General features: G+C 45.9%; 1 protein-coding gene across 1 annotated transcript in view; it reads right to left on the reverse strand.

The window, feature by feature from the left end:
- Positions 1–5,566, reverse strand: part of zmiz1a (zinc finger, MIZ-type containing 1a) — a 131,689-nt gene extending 126,123 nt beyond the window's left edge. Inside the window, exon 1 of the mRNA XM_080017128.1 lies at positions 5,489–5,566. The gene's annotated coding sequence lies outside the window, so the exon portion shown is untranslated. The remainder of the gene's footprint in view (positions 1–5,488) is intronic.
- Between the last annotated feature and the right edge of the window lie 1,946 nt (positions 5,567–7,512).

The raw sequence follows: 7,512 nt of genomic DNA on the forward strand, positions 1-7,512 counted from the left end.
GGACATAGCGGGCTCAGTTCTAGGTAGTCCAGCGTCTGGCAGGGGCCCAAGCGCTCGGCAAACACTGCGTCACAGAGAGCCCAAACACGGAGCCGGGGGCCCCTGGGATCCCGCTGGAAGGTGTGCAGGCCTCTTGGAGAAGGCCGCAGTGTGCACTGCCTCGCTGGCTCGCTCCGGTATCAGGAGAGACAAGGCAAACACAACAGTTCCGAGCTCAAACCATAAACCCACTGACCCGGCATGAAGAGGGAGAGGCGACTAATTAGCGACTGTACTTTGAAACTCAAAAGGAGAAAGACGGATGAGCGGGGGGGGACAGGGAGAAAGCGTGCGGCACACAGTTTGAGGATGAGGACAATGTGTTTGTTTAGCTTAAACAGGATTTACAAGCCAAACAGACACCCACCAACGCCACTCACAGTCTCTCTCTCCCTCTCTCCCTCTCCTCTCCTCTCTCTTCTCCTCCTCTCCTCTCTCGCCTGAATGCAGACGCACACACAAAGGCAGCAAAGATGAGCTCTTTGAGGATTTCATCAGCGGTTAAAAAATAAAAAATAAAAAGAAGTGAAGGTAATTGCTTGTGATGGTGAGAAGTCTTCAGTGCAGGCAGCATCGGTGGGCGGACAGACGGAGAGAGAGAGAGAGATGGATGGATGGACAGATGGACGGATGGAACATTTTGTTCTCCCTGTGCGGGCGGTGATTCTCATATTGTTCTCCCGGTGAGACCGGGTGTCATTTATGATTCAAGGGCCCTGGTCCCTCGACAGAGAGGAAGAGGACACGGCCATTGTGACATTCCCTGCACTCATATCCCAAAGAGCATGGAATCAAACATGCATGAGACAGCGGCAGGCACGGCAGGCCAGCCGGTCTGCGCTTCCACTCCTCAGTCTTCCACTTCTCCCTCATCTTGGAAAAAGCCCTTTTAGCGGAGCGACCCCCACCGCCAGCGCTGAGCCAAACTCGGAAGTTAAAGGGAAGGCTCTGGAGATGGAGAGGGCTGTCTGGTTGGCCACAGACCCATTCCCTTCCAGATCATTGCGGTCGACGCGTCAATACCGAGAGACCGTAACTTATAGTTTACATCAGCGCCATCGCCACAGCGCTAATGTACAAGTTGACAATTTTCATGCAAACCATTGCGAATAATGAAAGTCTTTTTCTTTCTTTCAATGAATGCCTCTCACATAATATAAGTCTATAATAGTGTAATTATACACGCCCACCTTATAAAGAAGAGACATTTATGAACACCGAACAATGGAACATAGAAATTTGTAGGCTGCCAAATTGCCTGAACCCAACTGGCGGAAATGCACCTAATTTGCATCTTATTCATTTCTAACATGGGTTTAAAATCCCCCTTAAGTTTGTACAGAAATGATTGAGGACTCCCAACGATTTTCAGAAAATCATCGTCGCTAAGGGTAAATAAATGCGATCGGGCGATAGCTCGGCGTATAATTTGTGACAGCTATAGTTCACGTGACTTCCCCAAAGTGTCTTGACACCGGACAGTACTGCATGACCAAGCTGCCGCTGGGGAGCAAGCTTAAATCAGGGGCTTGCTGACTGTTGGGCACAAACACTCTTCTGAGAATCATCTTTCATCCTGTTTCGCATTCGCCGGGTGAAAAGTATTGACACCTGCGAGCTGCCAAGTGACACCTGGTGCTAGGTTTCTAGCGTTGGCGCAGACCGCCACTGCCGGTGCAATTCAAGTACCGACGCCTTGCTCAAGAACACTTCAAGCCCAGTAACCGCAGTCTATGACGCCTGGATCTTCCAAATCATTTCAGTTTGAATCCAGCCATTTAAAAAAAAAAAAAAAAAAAAAAAAAAAAAAGGAGTCTCAAAGCAAGTCTAGGTATCTTTGCATTGGCCAGAATATGTTCGCTACGGACACTTGTAGTGCCGAAGGAGACGCGTCGTTGCTCTGCCGTTACAGAGTTTTGACAGCTCGAAACAAGAGCCAAATTACGTTGCACAACACAATTTAAAGCAAGCAGCGCACTCTTGTTTACGAGGAGTCGTCCTCGTGTCAAACTGAACCTTTCAAGCGCTGACGCGTGGGGTTCCCCACCCACCCCCCCTTCAGCTTGTCTTGTCAGACGTATTCCCAAGGAGCCGTGGAAGTAGAACCCTCGCCTTCACATATCAGGACGTAACAAAGGAGAATCCGTCCTTTTAAGAAATGGCCAGCGATGTTGAACGACGGGTGAGGAGTGTAGACAGGCACAAAGGCGGACTTCTCCTTGGGACAAGAGTGGGTGGGCGGGTGGGTTTCGGGCCGACGGCGAGACACCAGACTGCAAGAATCTGTAGCAAGTGAACAGTCGCCAAGTATTTCACAACACTCTGCAGTATAACGCGAATGGTTCGGCAAAATGTCAGCCTGTCAAAACATTGATTAGTGTTTGCCAGGTTGTAAATGCTTAACAGGCAGCAGCGACTGCGAGGATGTAAACAGTGGGGCGAGAAAATGTGGAACTTGCTAAATTGCTCTGTAACAGCCGCATGTCGGCTTCTCAAAGACGTTAATTATTCAGAATCTAATTTAGACATAATTAGTTATCTCCTTATACTCCTCGTAACCCCGGTTAAGTGGCTGCGGCGATGCAAAGGAAGAGGTGAACAGTCCCCCTTGCACCATTTCAAGAGGAAACAAATGTTTACAATGAGAAGCATGAAACCAAACCTGCGACGCTCGATGCATCGACATTCCTCAACAATCTGAAAGGCAACTCGACAAGCGATATAATGTTTCCACTCCTTTTTTTTTTTTTTTAAGTCAGTTGTTCCTACGCCGTTGCAGTTCAGCATAAAACAGCCACCTGTCATGACATTGATATCGGCTCAGCCCACGGAACCAAAACAGAACAGGAACCTCTTCCTCCTGCGTCTCACCTCTCGGATTTCTCGACCTGATCGCCCGACAAATCTCAGTTTTCGTTGTGCATGCATGTGTGTGTGTGTGTGTGTGGGGGGGGGGGGGGGGGGGGGGGCTGCTGTGTTTTAACATCTCTCAGAGCGTCGGTGTGTGTGATGTGTCAGCGGCTCTGACTGCACACAGAGGGAGCGAGACACTCCAGTGTGTCGGGCTGTTTAGTGAATCAGACGCTCTGCCGTCCTGTCTCGCTGGCTGGCTGGCTGGCTGACTGGTTGACTGACTGGTTGACTGACTGGCTAGCTGGGTGGCTGGCTGACTGGGGTGGCCCCAGGAGGGACAACAGAAGGCTAAAAAACTGCACACGACCCCCATAAACACAAGGGGCACACACACACACACACACACACACACACACACACACACACACACACACACACACACACACACACACACACACACACACACACACACACACACACACACACACACACACACACCGTGCAAACAGTTGCAGATGCCTTCAACTCCTTGCCCTCTTTCCTTCACAATTCATTAGGTTGCCTGCTCTGAACAAAGTCGCCTTCCATTTGTTTGGCCTTTGCTGAGGACCTAGACGCTTCTAAATCAAGAGCCAAAGATGAGTGAAAAGTGCATGAGTGACTATGGGGGGGGTGTATTGCATTTGAAACTATTTCAATAATTTCATAAATTCCCGGTCATTCTTATGGAGGGTGCTGGATGGAGATGGATAACTTTCAGGCTGACCTTTTTTAGCAATACACACACACACACACACACACACACACACACACACACACACACACACACACACACACACACACACACACACACACACACACACACACCTCTTCTTCCTTGGTTTTACTTTGTCTGACATGTGACCTAATCAACCAATCAGAAGACAGAAAGGAAAAGGCTTAACTAAATATGAGGATAAACAAACAAAGAAGATTATATTAACTATTCTCGCAGTTTTATACTCGTATTATTGTAATTTTTACATGTAAATATTAACTATTAATAATGTACCTAGGCTGTTCATGCATGAACTAAAAAGCCTTAAAGTGGTAATCCATAAAGTTGTCATAAAGTACCAGAATTCCATTCAGAGCTGCAACATTTTTGCTCAACATCCGGGTTGAACGTCTTTAGTGCAAAGTTTGACTTCTTTTGATCGATTGATTTGTTGTTGTGGTAGGGATGTGTTTTGATGCCAGGGTGCCGTTGTTTTCTGGGAATGTTCGTCCATATTGACAGTTTACTGACCACAATTAGTTACGCTGGTTTATGCAGCTGCTTTTCACTACTTGCACGTGCACGATCAGTGCATTCTTGCCAGGAAAGGCGGACCCCGCCACCAATAATGCAAACAGCATATAGAGGAGCACATGCATAACGCAAATACATTGAATGGTCATTTCTTAGAAAGTGACAGCTAAAAAAAAAAAGCATCAAACAAGGGATTTCTCAACAAAGAATTATTAAATAATCTCACGGATTACCACTTTGAACCTATACTATCTAAATGTCCAACAGCACCATTCTTCCACCACATTCACCATAGCATGTTCAACTTGCCTACTAACCATGTTCCATCCCTCCCTCCCCAACACCCAAGTTCGTCTGTGTTCCCTCCTGCAGCCTGGTACCCAGTAAAGAGGTCCAGTCTGCTCCTCCCGTCGGGAGCCCCCTCTCCCCTGGCTCTGCCCTGCCCCGGGCTGGCCTCGCAGGCACACGGAGGAATTCAACGGGGAGGAGGTCTCGCAAGACCCGCCGCACGGATTTGCAGAGGGAAGACATCCTGTCTGCAGGAGGAACACTGGCTGCGGATCCAATGCAAATGTCCCCCCCCCCGATCAGACTGTGCACCAAGTCATGCATGTGCAGATCTCTGTGCATTAGTGCAAGCTGTCATTGTAAACATAAAAGGACAAGGCTGCAGATTGTTGGATAAGAGCTGCAGCAGGACTGTCACCAAGTGTCTCCATGTGCACCACCACCACCACCACCACCACCACCACCACAAAGTGCCAAATGGACCCGTGTAGCATTTAATCCCAACAGGTAGCCGGTCACAGCCTCCAAAGGAGCCACCGAGCCTCTCTGAGCTCTGATCTGACTGTCACATCCCCAGGTTATGATCACCCGGCTCACCGGCAGATCGGCCCGGGCTGTGGAGGCGCTAACCGCGGGGACCTTTACACGCGGAAACCAACAAACGGCCGGGACATAACGTGTACGAACAATCCTGTACGCACTCTGACGCGGCTTGGGTCTCGGATATGGAGCCAGCAGCGCGGCACACAGTCCGATCTCCAGGTTATTACGCTGCGTAAAAGCGCACTATTGTCCCGGAAGAATCCCCGCAAATCGGACAAGAGGCTGCCGCTCGGCACAGGCTGGTCCGCCGGCTCGGAGGCTCCGGCGGAGGCTCCGGGAGGGGACTCCGGGGTTCCGGGAGGCTCCTGGAGGTCCGCCTATTGTTAGCAGCGCTGCCCGGCACGGCACGGCCATCCTGGGGACCCCACCGTAGGAATAATTAGCCCTGTAACGTGAAGCGGGCGCGGGACTTACCGCGAGCAGAGACCCCCCCCCCTCCGAGTGCCGCTCCGCCGGGTTCCTCCACGCCGCGTGTTTACTGTTGTCCCTTCCACTCCGCAGAGGCTGTGACCGGGACGCTCCACGACGCCGTGACGGGCAGAGCGGATCCGCTAGCGGAGCGAGGTGGAGTGTCGGGTTACACCGCCGCTTGGCGTCCACGGAGCCATGCGTGGGGGCGGGCGGGCAAACCTGGCCCGGAGCGCGGAGAGGAGCGGGAGCCACGCCGGGACGAGGAGGCGCCGGGTTGGCCGTGGGCGACACTGGAACGGAGCTGGCGCCCGCCCTTCATGTTTGTTTTAATTCACCGGCTTTTAATGAGAGAGCGAGATGTGTTTTCAAAGGCAACGAAAGCCATGATGATGATGATGATGATGATGATGATGATGATGATGATGATGATGATAATAATAATAATAATAATAATAATAATAATACCACCACCATTACTACTACTACTACTACTAATAATAATAATAATAATAATAATACCACCACCATTACTACTACTACTACTACTACTACTAATAATAATAATAATAATAATAATAATAATAATAATAATAATAATAATACCACCACCATTACTACTACTACTAATAATAATAATAATAATAATAATAATAATAATAATAATAATAATAATAATAATACCACCACCATTACTACTACTACTACTACTACTACTAATAATAATAATAATAATAATAATAATAATAATAATACCACTACTACTACTACTACTACGACTACTACTACTAATAAAAATAATAATAATAATAATAATAATAATAATACCACCACCATTACTACTACTACCACTACTACGACTACTACTACTACTACTACTACTACTACTACTACTACTAATAATAATAATAATAATAATAATAATAATAATAATAATAATAATACCACCACCATTACTACTACTACCACTACTACTACTACGACTACTACTATTATTAATAATAATAATAATAATAATAATAATACCACCACCATTACTACTACTACCACTACTACGACTACTACTACTACTACTACTACTACTAATAATAATAATAATAATAATAATAATAATAATAATACCACCATTACTACTACTACCACTACTACTACTAATAATAATAATAAAAAAAAAAATAATAATAATAATAATAATAATACCACCATTACTACTACTACCACTACTACCACTACTACTTCTGCTACTACTACTACTAATAATAATAATAATAATAATAATAATAAGAAGAAGAAGAAGAAGAAGAAGAAGAAGAAGAAGAAAAACCATACTGCTCGTCCTACCACTACTTCTAATAATAATCAAAAACAATAATAATAATAATAATAATAATAATAATATGCAAGAGGGATCAGTTTTCAAATAAAATCAACGTCATGATTGGGAGAGGATGTAGTACAGTGAAAGTTCAGACTACTACAAACCCAAAATAGCGTGATTATGATTATGATTATGCTTATTATTATGATTATCGTGATTATTATTATTTTTTTCTTTTTTTTAATGAATAATACTGATTTTTTATCTATGTATTTATTTGTTTGTTTGTTTATTTGTTGATGTATTTTTATATTCTTCTGTATTGTTGTTATTATTATTATTATTATTATTATTATTATTATTATTATTATTATATAACCGTCAGTTACCATGATGTTGTTTACAACATTTCGATTTTCTTTACGATGACGATTGCGTTCCTTTTATTTGGTTTTACATCATCTGTATGACACACACACATACAGACACATAACTCCCACCTCCCTCCCCCCCTCCCTCTCCCTCTCTCTCCCCCCCTCCCTCCTCCCTTTATGCCGTGGTGGAAGAGGGGGGATCAGCTTCCATATTTTGCGGATCACCGGACTCCTCGGAAGCCTCGGAATAACAAAGACATGTTTGAGAGCAGCGGCTGCAGCAGGCTGGGCCGAGCGGTGACGTCACGGAACAACGTCTCTGCTCCGCACGCACGCAA

The sequence above is a fragment of the Zeus faber genome (assembly GCF_960531495.2).
Source record: "Zeus faber genome assembly, chromosome: 16".
Classification (NCBI taxonomy): domain Eukaryota; kingdom Metazoa; phylum Chordata; class Actinopteri; order Zeiformes; family Zeidae; genus Zeus; species Zeus faber.